Below are 17850 nucleotides of genomic sequence, written 5' to 3' on the forward strand. Positions count from 1 at the left end.
AGGAAGGGGACGAGCGCTCGCGTTGACCAGTCCTGCCTCGCTGAACCGCTCGACTGCCAGATCAGCGCCCGCGCGTGGGCCTCCTCTTGCCTCGCACCCAGGCCCAGCGCTAGGCCTCCCGGCCCAGCCCCTGCTAGCCTTCCTCCTCCACCTGGGCCTGGCCCAAAGTGAGCAGCCCCTCCAGCCCTCTCCTATACACTTGGCCTACCCAGATTCGGCCCGTTGTGTTTTTTTCTTGCTGCTATGAATTTAGCTTTTTCCTGAAATAACTGTTTTGCAGTTTAGTCCCTAGAATCATGCATCTAATAACTTCTCACCCGTGCATCGGATTAAAACAAACTTTATATGTAAAATGTCTAGGATTTTGTCTAGTTTATTAATATCCAACTTTCATCTATGTTTAAAATATTTAAAATGATGTTTGCGTAAATTTTGCCCCTATGCCATGTTAAAATGCTTTATTTCATAACTAAATAACCGTAACTCGGTTTGTAACAAACTTTATATGTAAATGGGGTGGAAAAATGCATAGTTTAACATGGTGCACTCATCTTGCATGTTTAACAACTCTAAAATATGGTTTAGGGCAGAACAGTACCAAACCTAATAAATGCACATGAGGATTTTCCGGAATTGTTGTTTGTTATTTCCGGCCTCATTTAAACTTGACTAGATAGGTAGTTTTCTTTGCTTCACCCTCTTTCCATGTTTAACAACATTTAATATTGTTGGGTACATAAACGAGAGAGAACTAAATAAGTCATGTGTTGTTTTCTTCAATATGCAACTCCGTTGCATAATGAGCTCCACTTAATTTGTAGGATTGTTTGTGCACTTTGCCATGCCATGCTTCATTAAACTGGACACGCATCATACTTGGTTGTGCATCATGCCATGCTTATGTGATGAGTGTTTACTATGTTGTTTGCTTTCTTTCCGGTGTACTTCTTCTCGGTAATCTGGTAACGTCGCGTTTGTGAGGACCCGTTCGTCTACGTCTGTTTGTCTTCTTCATGGACTTGTTCTTCTTCCTTGCGAGATTTCAGGCAAGATGACCATACCCTCGAAATCACTTCTATCTTTGCTTGCTAGATGCTCGCTCTTTTGCTATGCCTATGCTGCGATACCTACCACTTGCTTATCATGCCTCCCATATTGTTAAGCCAAGCCTCTAACCCACCTTGTCTTAGCAAACCATTGTTTGGCTATGTTACCACTTTGCTCAGCCCCTCTTATAGCGTTGTTAGTTGCAGGTGAAGATTGGAGGTTGTTCCTTATTTGAACTGTTGGAAATATGCCCTAGAGGCAATAATAAAAGGATTATTATTATATTTCCTTGTTCATGATAATTGTCTATTATTCATGCTATAATTTTATTATCCGGAAATCGTAATACATGTGTGAATACATACACCACAATGTGTCCCTAGTGAGCCTCTAGTTGACTAGCTCGTTGATCAACAGATAGTCATGGTTTCCTGGCTATGGACATGGGGATGTCATTGATAACGGGATCACATCATTAGGAGAATGATGTGATGGACAAGACCCAATCCTAAACATAGCACAAGATCGTATAGTTCGTTTGCTAGAGTTTTTCCAATGTCAAGTATCTTTTCCTTAGACCATGAGATCGTGTAACTCCTGGATACCGTAGGAGTGCTTTGGGTGTACCAAACGTCACAATGTAACTGGGTGACTATAAAGGTATACTGCGGGTATCTCTGAAAGTGTCTGTTGGGTTGACACGGATCAAGACTGGGATTTGTCACTCCGTATGACGGAGAGGTATCTCTGGGCCCACTCGGTAATGCATCATCACAATGAGCTCAAAGTGACCAAGTGTCTGGTCATGGGATCATGCATTATGGTACGAGTAAAGTGACTTGCCGGTAACGAGATTGAACGAGGTATTGGGATACCGACATCGAATCTCGGGCAAGTAACGTACCGATTGACAAAGGGAATTGTATACGGGGTTGCTTGAATCCTCGACATCGTGGTTCATCCGATGAGATCATCGAGGAGCATGTGGGAGACAACATGGGTATCCAGATCCCGCTGTTGGTTATTGTCCGGAGAGCCATCTCGGTCATGTCTACATGTCTCCCGAACCCGTAGGGTCTACACACTTAAAGTTCGGTGACGCTAGGGTTGTAGATATATGAATATGCAGTAACCCGAAAGCTGTTAGGAGTCCCGGATGAGATCCTGGACGTCACGAGGAGTTCCGGAATGGTCCGGAGGTGAAGAATTATATATAGGAAGTGCAGTTTCGGCCATCGGGAGAGTTTCGGGGGTCACCGGTATTGTACCGGGACCACCGGAAGGGTCTCGGGGGTCCACCGGGTGGGGCCACCCATCCCGGAGGGCCCCATGGGCCAAAGTGGGGAGGGGAACCAGCCCATAGCGGGCTGGTGCGCCCCCCTTGGCCCACCCCATGCACCTAGGGTTGGGAACCCTAGGGTGGGGGGGGGCGCCCCACCTGGCTTGGGGGGCACTCCACCCCTTGGCCGCCGCCCCCCCTAGGAGATCCCATCTCCTAGGGCCGGCGCACCCCCTATGGGGCCTATATAAAGGGGGGGGGGAGGGGGCAGCCGCACCTTTGAGTCTTGGCGCCTCCCTCTCCCCTGCAACACCTCTCCCTCTCGTAGTAGAACGGCGAAGCCCTGCTGCGATGACCCCTGCATCCACCACCACGCCATCATGCTGCTGGATCTTCATCAACCTCTCCTTCCCCCTTACTAGATCAAGAAGGAGGAGACGTCACGCTGACTGTACGTGTGTTGAACGCGGAGGTGCCGTCCGTTCGGCGCTAGGATCTCCAATGATTTGGATCACGTCGAGTACGATTTCCTCATCCCCGTTCTTTGAACGCTTCCACACGTGATCTACAAAGGTATGTAGATGCAATCTGATCACTCAATGCTAGATGAAATCATAGATGGATCTTGGTGAAACCGTAGAATTTTTTTGTTTTCTGCAACGTTCCCCAACAGTGGCATCATGAGCTAGGTCTATGCGTAGTTCTCTTTGCACGTGAAGATTGGAGGTTGCAGGTGAAGATTGGAGGTTGTTCCTTATTGGAACTGTTGGAAATATGCCCTAGAGGCAATAATAAAAGGATTATTATTATATTTCCTTGTTCATGATAATTGTCTATTATTCATGCTATAATTTTATTATCCGGAAATCGTAATACATGTGTGAATACATAGACCACAATGTTGTTGGGGAACGTAGCATAAATTCAAAATTTTCCTACGTGTCACCAAGATCTATCTATGGAGTCATCTAGCAACGAGGGAGGAGTGGATCTACGTACCCTTGTAGATCGCGCGCGGAAGCGTTCAAGAGAACGGGGTTGATGGAGTCGTACTCGTCGTGATCCAAATCACCGATGATCCTAGCGCCGAACGGACGACACCTCCACGTTCAACACACGTACGGAGCAGCGATGTCTCCTCCTTCTTGATCCAGCAAGGGGGGAGGAGAGGTTGATGGAGATCCAGCAGCACGACGGCGTGGTGGTGGAAGTAGCGAGATTCCAACAGGGCTTGGCCAAGCGCTGCGGGAGGAGGGAGATGTGTCATGGGAGGGAGAGGGAGGCGCCAGGGCTTAGGTGTTGCTGCCCTCCCTTCCCCTCACTATATATAGGGCCAAGGGAGAGGGGGGCGCAGCCTTGGCCCTTCCTCCAAGGAAGGGTGCGGCCAGGGAGGAGTCCATCCTCCCCAAGGCACCTCGGAGGTGCCTTCCCCCTTTAGGACTCTTCCTTTCCCTTATCTCTTGGCTCATGGGCCTCTTGGGGCTGGTGCCCTTGGCCCATACAGGCCAAGGCGCACCCCCTACAGCCCATGTGGCCCCCCGGGGCAGGTGGCCCCACCCGGTGGACCCCCAGGACCCTTCCAGTGGTCCCGGTACAATACCGGTGACCCCGAAACTTGTCCCGATAGCCGAAATAGCACTTCCTATATATAATTTTTTACCTCCCGACCATTCCGGAACTCCTCGTGACGTCCGGGATCTCATCCGGGACTCCGAACAACTTTCGGGTTACCGCATACTAATATCTCTATAACCCTAGCGTCACCGAACCTTAAGTGTGTAGACCCTACGGGTTCGGGAGACATGCAGACATGACCGAGATGACTCTCCGGTCAATAACCAACAGCGGGATCTGGATACCCATGTTGGCTCCCACATGTTCCACGATGATCTCATCGGGTGAACCACGATGTCAAGGACTTAATCAATCCCGTATACAATTCCCTTTGTCTATCGGTATGTTACTTGCCCGAGATTCGATCGTCGGTATCCCGATACCTTGTTCAATCTCGTTACCGGCAAGTCTCTTTACTCGTTCCGTAACACATCATCCCGTGATCAACTCCTTGATCACATTGTGCACATTATGATGATGTCCTACCGAGTGGGCCCAGAGATACCTCTCCGTCACACGGAGTGACAAATCCCAGTCTCGATTCGTGCCATCCCAACAGACACTTTCGGAGATACCTGTAGTGTACCTTTATAGCCACGCAGTTGCGTTGTGACGTTTGGCACACCCAAAGTATTCCTACGGTATCCGGGAGTTGCACAATCTCATGGTCTAAGGAAATGATACTTGACATTAGAAAAGCTTTAGCATACGAACTACACGATCTTTGTGCTAGGCTTAGGATTGGGTCTTGTCCATCACATCATTCTCCCAATGATGTGATCCCGTTATCAACGACATCCAATGTCCATGGTCAGGAAACCGTAACCATCTATTGATCAACGAGCTAGTCAACTAGAGGCTTACTAGGGACATGGTGTTGCCTATGTATCCACACATGTATCTGAGTTTCCTATCAATACAATTCTAGCATGGATAATAAACGATAATCATGAACTAGGAAATATAATAATAACTAATTTATTATTGCCTCTAGGGCATATTTCCAACAGTTTCCCACTTGCACTAGAGTCAATAATCTAGTTCACATCGCCATGTGGTTAACACTCACAGGTCACATCGCCATGTGACCAACATCCAAAGAGTTTACTAGTGTCACTAAACTAGTTCACATCATCATGTGATTAAGACTCAATGAGTTCTGGGGTTTGATCATGTTTTGCTTGTGAGAGAGGTTTTAGTCAACGGGTCTGCAACAATCAGATCCGTATGGACTTTGCAAATCTCTAGGTCATATTATAAATGCTGCTTCCACGCTCCACTTGGAGCTATTCCAAATGGTAGCTCCACTATACGTATCCTGTTTGCTACTCAGAGTCATTCGGATAGGTGTTAAAGCTTGCATCGATGTAACCCTTTACGCCGAACTCTTTATCACCTCCATAATTGAGAAACATGTCCTTGTTACTCCAAGGATAATTTTGACCGCTATCTAGTGATCCACTCCTGGATCACCTTTGTACCCTCTTGCCAAATATGTGGCAAGGCACACATCAGGTGTGGTACTCAGCATGGCATACCGTATAGAGCCTATGACAAAAGCATAGGGGACGACATTCGTCCTTTCTCTTTCTTCTGCCGTGGTCGAGCTTTAAGTCTTAACTTCATTCCTTACAACTCAGGCAAGAACTCCTTCTTTGGCTGATCCATCTTGAACACCTTCAAGATCATGTCAAGGTATGTGCTTATTTGAAAGTACCATTAAGCATTTTGATCTATCCTTATAGATCTTGATGCTCAATGTTCAAGTAGCTTAATCCAGGCTTTCCATTGAAAAACACTTTCCAAATAACCCTATATGCTTTCCAGAAATTCTACGTCATTTCTGATCAACAATATGTCAACAACATATACTCATCAGAAATTCTATAGTGCTCCCACTCACTTCTTTGGAAATACAAGTTTCTCATAAACTTTGTATTCACCCAAAATCTTTGATCATCTCATCAAAGCATACATTCCAACTCCGAGATGCTTACTCCAGTCCTTAGAAGGATTGCTGGAGCTTTGCATACTTATTAGCATCTTTCAGGATTGACAAAACCTTCCGGTTGTATCACATACAACCTTTCCTCAAGAAAATCGTCGAGGAAACAATGTTTTGACATCCTATCTGCAAGATTTCATAAATAATGCAGTAAACTCTAATATAATTCCAACAGACTCTTAGCATCGCTACGAGTGAGAAAGTCTCATCGTAGTCAACTCCTTGAACTTGTCGGAAAACATCTTAACGACAAGTCGAGCTTTCTTAATGGTGATACCTACCATCATTGTCCGCCTTCCTTTTAAAATCCATATGTACCTAACAGCCTTACGACCATCAAGTAGTTCTCCCAAAGTCTACACTTTGTTTTCATATATGGATCCTCTCTTGGATTATATGGCCTCGAGCCATTTTGGAATCCAGGCCCACCATCGCTTCTCCATAGTTCGTAGGTTCATTGTTGTCTAGCAACATGACTTCCAAGACAGGATTACGTACCACCCTGAAGTAGTACGCATCCTTGTCATCCCACGAGGTTTGGTAGTGACTTGATCTGAAGTTTCATGATCACTATCATAAGCTTCCACTTCAATTGGTGTAGGTGCCACAGGAACAACTCCTGTGCCCTGCCACACACTAGTTGAAGAGACGGTTCAACAACCTTATCAAGTCTCCACCATCCTCCCACTCAATTCTTTCAAGAGAAACTTTTCCTCGAAAAAGGACCTGATTCTAGAAACAATCCCTTATTGCTTTCGGATCTGAGACAGGAGGTATACCCAACTGTTTTGGGTGTCCTATGAAGATGCATTTATCCGCTTTGGGTTCGAGCTTATCAGCCTGAAACTTTTTTCACATAAGTGTCGCAGCCCCAAACTTTTAAGAAATGACAGCTTAGGTTTCTCTAAACCATAGTTCATACGGTGTCATCTCATCGGAATTACGTGGTGCCCTTTTTAAAGTAAATGTGGTTGTCTCTAATGCCTAACCCATGAACTATCATGGTAATTTGATAAGAGACATCATGGTATGCATCATATCCAATAGGGTGCAGTTATGATGTTCGGACACACCATCACACTATGGTGTTCCAGGCTGTATTAGTTGTGAAACAATTTCCACAATGTCTTAATTCTGTGCCAAACTCGTAATTCAGATATTCATCTCTATGATATATCATAGATCTTTTATCCTCTTGTCACGATGATCTTTCAACTTCACCCTGAAATTACTTGAACCTTTCAATAATTCAGACTCATGATTCATCGAGTAAATATACTCAACATCTACTGAAATCATCTGTGAAGTAAGAACATAACGATATCCACTACATGCCTCAGCACTCATTGGACTGCACACATCAAAATGTATTACTTCCAACAAGTTGCTTTCCAGTTCCATTTTACTGAAAACGAGGCTTTCAGTCATCTTGCCCATGTGGTATGATTTGCATGTCTCAAGTGATTCAAAATCAAGTGAGTCCAAACGGTCCATTTGCATGGAGTTTCTTCATGCATATACACCAATAGACATGGTTCGCATGTCTCAAACTTTTCAAAAATGAGTGAGCCCAAAGATCCATCAACATGGAGCTTCTTCATGCGTTTTATACTGATATGACTTACATGGCAGTGCCACAAGTAGGTGGTACTATCATTACTATCTTATATCTTTTGGCATGAACATGTGTATCACTACGATCGAGATTCAATAAACCATTCATTTTAGGTGCAAGACCATTGAAGGTATTATTCAAATAAACAGAGTAACCATTATTCTCCTTAAATGAATAACCGTATTGCGATAGACATAATCCAATCATGTCTATGCTCAACTCAAACACCAATCTTGATGGTAGAGGGAGCGTACGATATTTGATCAACCTTGGAAATACTTCCAACACATATCGTCATCTCACCTTTTAGCTAGTCTCCGTTTATTCCGTAGCTTTTATTTCGAGTTACTAACACTTAGTAACCGAACCGGTATCTAATACCCTGGTGCTACTAGGAGTACTAGTAAAGTACACATTAACACAATGTATATCCAATATACTTCTACCGACCTTGCCAGCCTTCTCATCTACCAAGTATCTAGGGTAATTCTGCTCCAGTGGCTGTTCCCCTTATTACAGAAGCACTTAGTCTCGGGTTTGGGTTCAACTTTGGGTTTCTTCATTAGAGCAGCAGCTGATTTGCCATTTCATGAAGTATCCCTTCTTGCCCTTGCCCTTCTTGAAACTAGTGATTTCACCAACCATCAACAATTGATGCTCCTTCTTGATCTCTACTTTTGTGGTGTCAAACATCGCGAATATCTCAAGGATCATCATATATGTCCCTGATATATTACAGTTCATCACGAAGCTCTAGCAGCTTGGTGGTAATGACTTCGGAGAACCATCACTATTTCATCTGGAAGATCAACTCCCAGTCGATTCAAGCGATTGTTGTACTCAGACAATCTGAGCCCAAGTTCAACAATTGAGCTTTTCTCCCTTAGTTTGCAGGCTAAGAAAATCGTCGGAGGTCTTATAACTCTTGACGTGGGCACGAGCCTGAAATCCCAATTTCAGCCCTCGAAACATCTCATATGTTTCGCGACATTTCAAAAACGTCTTTGGTGCCTCAACTCTAAGCTGCTTAACTGAACTATCACGCAGTTATCAAAATGTGTATGTCAGATGTTCGCAACATCCACAGACAACGTTCGAGGTTCAGCACACTGAGCGGTGCATTAAGGACATAAGCCTTCTATGATGCAATGAGGACAATCCTCATTTTACGGACCTAGTCCGCATAATTGCTACTATCAACTTTCAACTAAATTTTCTCTAGGAACATATCTAAACAGTAGAACTAAAGCGCGAGCTATGACATAATTTGCGAAGACCTTTTGACTATGTTCAGGATAATTAAGTTCATCTTATGAACTCCCACTTAGATAGACATCCCTCTAGTCATCTAAGTGATTAGATGATCCGAGTCAACTAGGCCGTGTTCGATCATCACGTGAGATGGACTAGTCAACATCGGTGAACATCTTCATGTTGATCGTATCTACTATACGACTCATGCTCGACCTTTCGGTCTCTTGTGTTCCGAGGCCATGTCTATACATGCTAGGCTCGTCAAGTCAACCTAAGTGTTTCGCGTGTGTAAATCTGTCTTACACCCGTTGTATGTGAACGTTAGAATCTATCACACCCGATCATCACATGGTGCTTCGAAACAACGAACTATCGCAACGGTGCATAGTTAGGGGGAACACTTTCTTGAAATTATTATGAGGGATCATCTTATTTACTACCGTCGTTCTAAGTAAACAAGATGCAAAAACATGATAAACATCACATGCAATCAAATAACAGTGACATGATATGGCCAATATCATATAGCTCCTTTGATCTCCATCTTGGGGCTCCATGATCATCTTGTCACCGGCATGACACCATGATCTCCATCATCATGATCTCCATCATCGTGTCTCCATGAAGTTGCTCGCCAACTATTACTTCTACTACTACAGCTAACGGTTAGCAATAAAGTAAAGTAATTACATGGTGTTGTTCAATGACACGCAGGTCATATAATAAATAAAGACAACTCCTATGGCTCCTGCCGGTTGTCATACTCATCGACATGCAAGTCGTGATTCCTATTACAAGAACATGATCATCTCATACATCACATATATCATTCATCACATCCTTTGGCCATATCACATCACATAGTATACCCTGCAAAAACAAGTTAGACGTCCTCTAATTGTTGTTTGCATGTTTTACGTGGCCACTATGGGTTTCTAGCAAGAACGTTTCTTACCTACGCAAAAACCACAACGTGATATGCCAATTGCTATTTACCCTTCATAAGGACCCTTTTCATCGAATCCGATCCGACTAAAGTGGGAGAGACAGACACCCGCTAGCCACCTTATGCAACTAGTGCATGTCAGTCGGTGGAACCAGTCTCACGTAAGAGTACGTGTAAGGTCGGTCCGGGCCGCTTCATCCCACAATGCCGCCGAATCAAGATTGTACTAGTAACGGTAAGCATATTGAACAAAATCAACGCCCACAACTACTTTGTGTTCTACTCGTGCATAGTAACTACGCATAGACCTAGCTCATGATGCCACTGTCGGGGAACATAGCATAAATTCAAAATTTTCCTACGTGTCACCAAGATCTATATATGGAGTCATCTAGCAACGAGGGAGGAGTGGATCTACATACCCTTGTAGATCGCGCGCGGAAGCGTTCAAGAGAACGGGGTTGATGGAGTTGTACTCGTCGTGATCCAAATCACCGATGATCCTAGCACCGAACGGACGGCACCTCCATGTTCAACACACGTACGGAGCAGCGACGTCTCCTCCTTCTTGATCCAGCAAGGGGGGAGGAGAGGTTGATGGAGATCCATCAGCACGACGGCGTGGTGGTGGAAGTAGCGAGATTCCAACAGGGCTTGGCCAAGCGCTGCGGGAGGAGGGAGATGTGTCATGGGAGGGAGAGGGAGGTGCCAGGGCTTAGGTGTTGCTGCCCTCCCTTCCCCTCACTATATATAGGGCCAAGGGAGAGGGGGGGGGGGCGCAGCCTTGGCCCTTCCTCCAAGGAAGGGTGTGGCCAGGGAGGAGTCCATCCTCCCCAAGGCACCTCGGAGGTGCCTCCCCCCTTTATGACTCTTCCTTTCCCTTATCTCTTGGCGCATGGGCCTCTTGGGGCTGGTGCCCTTGGCCCATACAGGCCAAGGCAGGTGGCCCCACCCCCTACAGCCCATGTGCCCCCCCGAGGCAGGTGGCCCCACCCGGTGGACCCCCGGGACCCTTCCAGTGGTCCCGGTACAATACCGGTGACCCCGAAACTTGTCCCGATAGCCGAAATAGCACTTCCTATATATAATTCTTTACCTCCGGACCATTCCGGAACTCCTCGTGACGTCCAGGATCTCATCCGAGACTCCGAACAACTTTCGGGTTACCGCATACTAATATCTCTATAACCCTAGCGTCACCGAACCTTAAGTGTGTAGACCCTACGGGTTCGGGAGACATGTAGACATGACCGAGATGACTCTCCGGTCAATAACCAACAGCGGGATTTGGATACCCATGTTGGCTCCCACATGTTCCACGATGATCTCATCGGATGAACCACGATGTCAAGGACTTAATCAATCCCGTATACAATTCCCTTTGTCTATCGGTATGTTACTTGCCCGAGATTCGATCGTCGGTATCCCGATACCTTGTTCAATCTTGTTACCGGCAAGTCTCTTTACTCGTTCCGTAACACATCATCCTGTGATCAACTCCTTGATCACATTGTGCACATTATGATGATTTCCTACCGAGTGGGCCCAGAGATACCTCTCCGTCACACGGAGTGACAAATCCCAGTCTCGATTAGTGCCAGCCCAACAGACACTTTCGGAGATACCTGTAGTGTACCTTTATAGCCACCTAGTTACGTTGTGACATTTGGCACACCCAAAGTATTCCTACGGTATCCGGGAGTTGCACAATCTCATGGTCTAAGGAAATGATACTTGACATTAGAAAAGCTTTAGCATACGAACTACACGATCTTTGTGCTAGGCTTAGGATTGGGTCTTGTCCATCACATCATTCTCCCAATGATGTGATCCCGTTATCAACGACATCCAATGTCCATGGTCAGGAAACCATAACCATCTATTGATCAATGAGCTAGTCAACTAGAGGCTTACTAGGGACATGGTGTTGTCTATGTATCCACACATGTATCTGAGTTTCCTATCAATACAATTCTAGCATGGATAATAAACGATCATCATGAACTAGGAAATATAATAATAACTAATTTATTATTGCCTCTAGGGCATATTTCCAACAAATGTGTCCCTAGTGAGCCTCTAGTTGACTAGCTCGTTGATCAATAGATAGTCATGGTTTCCTGGCTATGGACATGGAGATGTCATTGATAACGGGATCACATCATTAGGAGAATGATGTGATGGACAAGACCCAGTCCTAAACATAGCACAAGATCGTATAGTTCGTTTGCTAGAGTTTTTCCAATGTCAAGTATCTTTTCCTTAGACCATGAGATCGTGTAACTCCCGGATACCGTAGGAGTGCTTTGGGTGTACCAAACATCACAACATAACTGGGTGACTATAGAGGTATACTGCGGGTATCTCCGAAAGTGTCTGTTGGGTTGACACGGATCAAGACTGGGATTTGTCACTCCGTATGACGGAGAGGTATCTCTGGGCCCACTCGATAATGCATCATCACAATGAGCTCAAAGTGACCAAGTGTCTGGTCACGGGATCATGCATTACGGTACGAGTAAAGTGACTTGCCAGTAACGAGATTGAACGAGGTATTGGGATACCGACGATTGAATCTCGGGCAAGTAACGTACCGATTGACAAAGGGAATTCTATACGGGGTTGCTTGAATCCTTGACATCGTGGTTCATCCGATGAGATCATAGAGGAGCATGTGGGAGCCAACATGGGTATCCAGATCCCGCTGTTGGTTATTGACCGGAGAGCCATCTCGGTCATGTCTATATGTCCCCGAACCCGTAGGGTCTACACACTTAAGGTTCGGTGACGCTAGGGTTGTAGAGATATGAATATGCAGTAACCCGAAAGTTGTTCGGAGTCTCGGATGAGATCCTGGACGTCACGAGGAGTTTCGGAATGGTCCGGAGGTGAAGAATTATATATAAGAAGTGCAGTTTCGGCCATCGGGAGAGTTTCGGGGGTCACCGGTATTGTACCGGGACCACCGGAAGGGTCCCGGGGGTCCATCGGGTGGGGCCACCCATCCCGGAGGGCCCCATGGGCCAAAGTGGGGAGGGGAACCAGCCCATAGCGGGCTGGTGCGCCCCCCTTGGCCCACCCCATGCGCCTAGGGTTGGGAACCCTAGGGTGGGGGGGCGCCCCACCTGGCTTGGGGGGCACTCCACCCCTTGGCCGCCGCCCCCCTAGGAGATCCCATCTCCTAGGGCCGGCGCACCCCCTAGGGGGCCTATATAAAGGGGGAGGGAGGGGGCAGCCGCACCCTTGAGTCTTGGTGCCTCCCTCTCCCCTGCAACACCTCCCCCTCTCGTTGTAGAACGGCGAAGCCCTGCTGCGGTGACCCCTGCATCCACCACCACGCCGTCGTGATGCTGGATCTTCATCAACCTCTCCTTCCCCCTTGCTGGATCAAGAAGGAGGAGACGTCACGCTGACCGTACGTGTGTTGAATGCGGAGGTGCCGTCCGTTCGGCGCTAGGATCTCCGGTGATTTGGATCACGTCGAGTACGACTTCCTCATCCCTGTTCTTTGAACGCTTCCACGCGTGATCTACAAAGGTATGTAGATGCAATCTGATCACTCGTTGCTAGATGAACTCATAGATGGATCTTGGTGAAACCGTAGAATTTTTTTTGTTTTCTGCAACGTTCCCCAACAGTGGCATCATGAGCTAGGTCTATGCGTAGTTCTCTTTGCACGAGTAGAACACAATTTGTTGTGGGCGTAGATGTTGTCAACTTTCTTGCCGCTACTAGTCTTATTTTGCTTCAGAGGTATTGTGGGATGAAGCGGCCCGGACCGACCTTACACGTACGCTTATGTGAGACTGGTTCCACCGACTGACATGCACTAGTTGCATAAGGTGGCTAGCGGGTGTCTGTCTCTCCCACTTTAGTTGGAGCGGATTCGATGAAAAGGGTCCTTATGAAGGGTAAATAGAAGTTGACAAATCATGTTGTGGCTTTCACGTAGGTAAGAAAATGTTCTTGCTAGAACCCTTTTGCAGCCACGTAAAACTTGCAACAACAATTAGAGGACGTCTAACTTGTTTTTGCAGCAAGTGCTTTGTGATGTGATATGGCCAAAGTTGTGATGAATGATGAATGATATATATGTGATGTATGAGATCATGTTCTTGTAGTAGGAATCATGACTTTCATGTCGATGAGTATGACAACTGGCAGGAGCCATAGGAGTTGTCTTTATTTTTTGTATGACCTGCATGTCATTGAGAAACGCCATGTAAATTACTTTACTTTATTGCTAAACGTGTTAGCCATAGTAGTAAAAGTAATAGTTGGCGAGCAACTTCATGGAGACACGATGATGGAGATCATGATGATGGAGATCATGGTGTCATGCCGGTGACAAGATGATCATGGAGCCCCAAGATGGAGATCAAAGGAGCTATGTGATATTGGCCATATCATGTCACTATTATTATTTGATTTCTTGTGATGTTTATCATGTTTTTGCATCTTGTTTACTTAGAACGACGGTAGTAAATAAGATGATCCCTCATAATAATTTCAAGAAAGTGTTCCCCCTAACTATGCACCTTTGCGACAGTTCATTGTTTCAAAGCACCACGTGATGATCGGGTGTGATAGATTCCAACGTTCACATACAACGTGTGTAAGACAGATTTACACATGCAAACACTTAGGTTGACTTGACGAGCCTAGCATGTACAGACATGGCCTCGGAACACAGAAGACTGAAAGGTCGAGCATGAGTCGTATAGAAGATACGATCAACATGAAGATGTTCACCGATGTTGACTAGTCCGTCTCACGTGATGATTGGACACGGCCTAGTTAACTCGGATCATGTTATACTTAGATGACGGGAGGGATGTCTATCTGAGTGGGAGTTCATTATATAATTTGATTAGATGAACTTAATTATCATGAACTTAGTCTAAAATCTTTACAATATGTCTTGTAGATCAAATGGCCCACGTTGTCCTCAACTTCAACGCGTTCCTAGAGAAAACCAAGCTGAAAGACAATGGCAGCAATTATACGGACTGGGTCTGGAACCGCTAGGTGACGCACCCATCCCACAGAACCAAGACGTTATGAACGCTTGGCAGACACGTGCTGATGACTACTCCCTCGTTGAGTGCGGCATGCTTTACAGCTTAGCATCGGGGCTCCAAAAGCGTTTTGAGAGACACGGAGCATATGAGATGTTCGAAGAGCTGAAAATGGTTTTTCAAGCTCATGCCCGGGTCGAGAGATATGAAGTCTCCGACAAGTTCTTCAGCTGTAAGATGGAGGAAAAATAGTTCTGTCAATGAGCACATACTCACTATGTCCGGATTACATAACCGCTTAACTCAGCTGGGAGTTAATCTCCCGGATGACGCGGTCATTGACAGAATCCTTCAGTCGCTTCCACCGAGCTACAAGAGCTTTGTGATGAACTTCAATATGCAGGGGATGGAAAAGACCATTCCTGAGGTATTTTCAATGCTAAAATCAGCAGAGGTAGAAGTCAAAAAGGAACATCAAGTGTTGATGGTCAATAAAACCACCAAGTTCAAGAAAGGAAAGGGTAAAAAGAACTTCAAGAAGGACGGCAAGGGAGTTGCCGCGCCCGGTAAGCAAGCTACCGGGAAGAAACCAAAGAATGGACCCAAGCCCGAGACTGAGTGCTTTTATTGCAAGGGAAGTGGTCACTGGAAGCAGAACTGCCCCAAATACTTAGCAAACAAGAAGGCCGGCAACACAAAAGGTATATGTGATATACATGTAATTGATGTGTACCTTACCAGTATTCGTAGTAGCTCCTGGGTATTTGGTACCGGTGCGGTTGCTCACATTTGTAACTCAAAGCAGGAGCTGCGGAATAAACAGAGACTGGCGAAGAACGAGGTGACGATGCGCGTCGGGAATGGTTCCAAGGTCGATGTGATCATCGTCGGCACTCTACCTCTACATTTACCCACGGGATTAGTTTTAAACCTTAATAATTGTTATTTAGTACCAGCTTTGAGCATGAACATTGTATCAGGATCTCGTTTAATTCGAGATGGCTACTCATTTAAATCTGAGAATAATGGTTGTTCTATTTATATGAGAGATATGTTTTATGGTCACGCTCCTATAGTGAATGGTTTATTCTTAATGAATCTCGAGCGTAATGCTACACATATTCATAGTGTGAATACCAAAAGATGTAAGGTTGATAATGATAGTCCCACATACTTGTGGCACTGCCGCCTTGGTCACATAGGTGTCAAACGCATGAAGAAGCTCCATGCAGATGGACTTTTAGAGTCTCTTGATTACGAATCATTTGACACGTGCGAACCATGCCTCATGGGTAAGATGACCAAGACTCCGTTCTCAGGAACAATGGAGCGAGCAACCAACCTATTGGAAATCATACATACTGATGTGTGCGGTCCAATGAGTGTTGAGGCTCGTGGTGGCTATCGTTATGTTCTCACCCTCATTGATGACTTGAGTAGATATGGGTATGTCTACTTAATGAAACACAAGTCCGAAACCTTTGAAAAGTTCAAGGAATTTCATAGTGAGGTTAAAAATCAACGTGACAGAAAAATCAAGTTTTTGCGATCAGATCGTGGAGGAGAATACTTGAGTCACGAATTTGGCACACACTTAAGAAAATGTGGAATAGTTTCACAACTCACGCTGCCTGGAACACCTCAGCGTAATGGTGTGTCCGAATGTCGTAATCACACTCTATTGGATATGGTGCGATCTATGATGTCTCTTACCGATTTACCGCTGTCATTTTGGGGCTATGCTTTAGAGACTGCCGCATTCACTTTAAATAGGGCTCCGTCGAAATCCGTTGAGACGACACCGTATGAATTATGGTTTGGGAAGAAGCCTAAGCTGTCATTTCTAAAAGTTTGGGGATGCGATGCTTATGTCAAGAAACTTCAACCTGAAAAGCTCGAACCCAAGTCGGAAAAATGTGTCTTCATAGGATACCCTAAAGAAACTATTGGGTATACTTTCTACCTCAGATCTGAAGGCAAGATCTTTGTTGCCAAGAATGGATCCTTTCTAGAGAAAGAGTTTCTCTCAAAAGAAGTAAGTGGGAGGAAAGTAGAGCTTGATGAAGTACTGCCTCTTGAAGCAGAGAGTAGCGCAGCTCAGGAAAATGTTCCTGTGGTGCCTGCACCAATTAGAGAGGAAGTTAATGATGATGATCAAGATATTTCTGATCAAGCTCCTACTGAACTTCGAAGGTCCACAAGGACACGTTCCGCACCAGAGTGGTACGGCAACCCTGTCTTGGAAATCATGTTGTTAGACAACGGTGAACCTTCGAAGTATGAAGAAGCAATGGCGGGCCCAGATTCCGACAAATGACTGGAAGCCATGAAATCCGAGATAGGATCCATGTATGAAAATGAAGTATGGACTTTGACTGACTTGCCCGATGATCGGCGAGCCATAGAAAATAAATGGATCTTTAAGAAGAAGACAGACGTGGATGGTAATGTGACCATCTATAAAGCTAGGCTTGTCGCTAAAGGTTATCGACAAGTTCAAGGGGTTGACTATGATGAGACATTCTCTCCCGTGGCAAAGCTGAAGTCCATCCGAATCATGTTAGCAATTGCCACATACTATGATTATGAGATATGGCAAATGGACGTCAAAACGGCATTCCTTAACGGTTATCTTAAGGAAGAGCTGTATATGATGCAGCCGGAAGGTTTTGTCGATCCTAAGAATGCTGACAAGGTGTGCAAGCTCCAACGCTCGATTTATGGGCTGGTGCAAGCATCTCGGAGTTGGAACATTCGCTTTGATGAGGTGATCAAAGCGTTTGGGTTTATGCAGACTTATGGAGAAGCCTGCGTTTACAAGAAAGTGAGTGGGAGCTCTGTAGCATTTCTCATATTATATGTAGATGACATACTTTTGATGGGAAATGATATGGAACTTTTGGACAGCATTAAGGCCTACTTGAATAAGAGTTTTTTAATGAAGGACCTTGGAGAAGCTGCTTATATATTAGGCATCAAGATCTATAGAGATAGATCAAGACGCCTCATAGGTCTTTCACAAAGCACATACCTTGATAAGACTTATGTAGTAACCCGAAAGTTGTTTGGAGT

The sequence above is a fragment of the Triticum dicoccoides genome, chromosome 5A, assembly GCF_002162155.2.
Source record: "Triticum dicoccoides isolate Atlit2015 ecotype Zavitan chromosome 5A, WEW_v2.0, whole genome shotgun sequence".
NCBI classification, from domain to species: Eukaryota; Viridiplantae; Streptophyta; class Magnoliopsida; order Poales; family Poaceae; genus Triticum; species Triticum dicoccoides.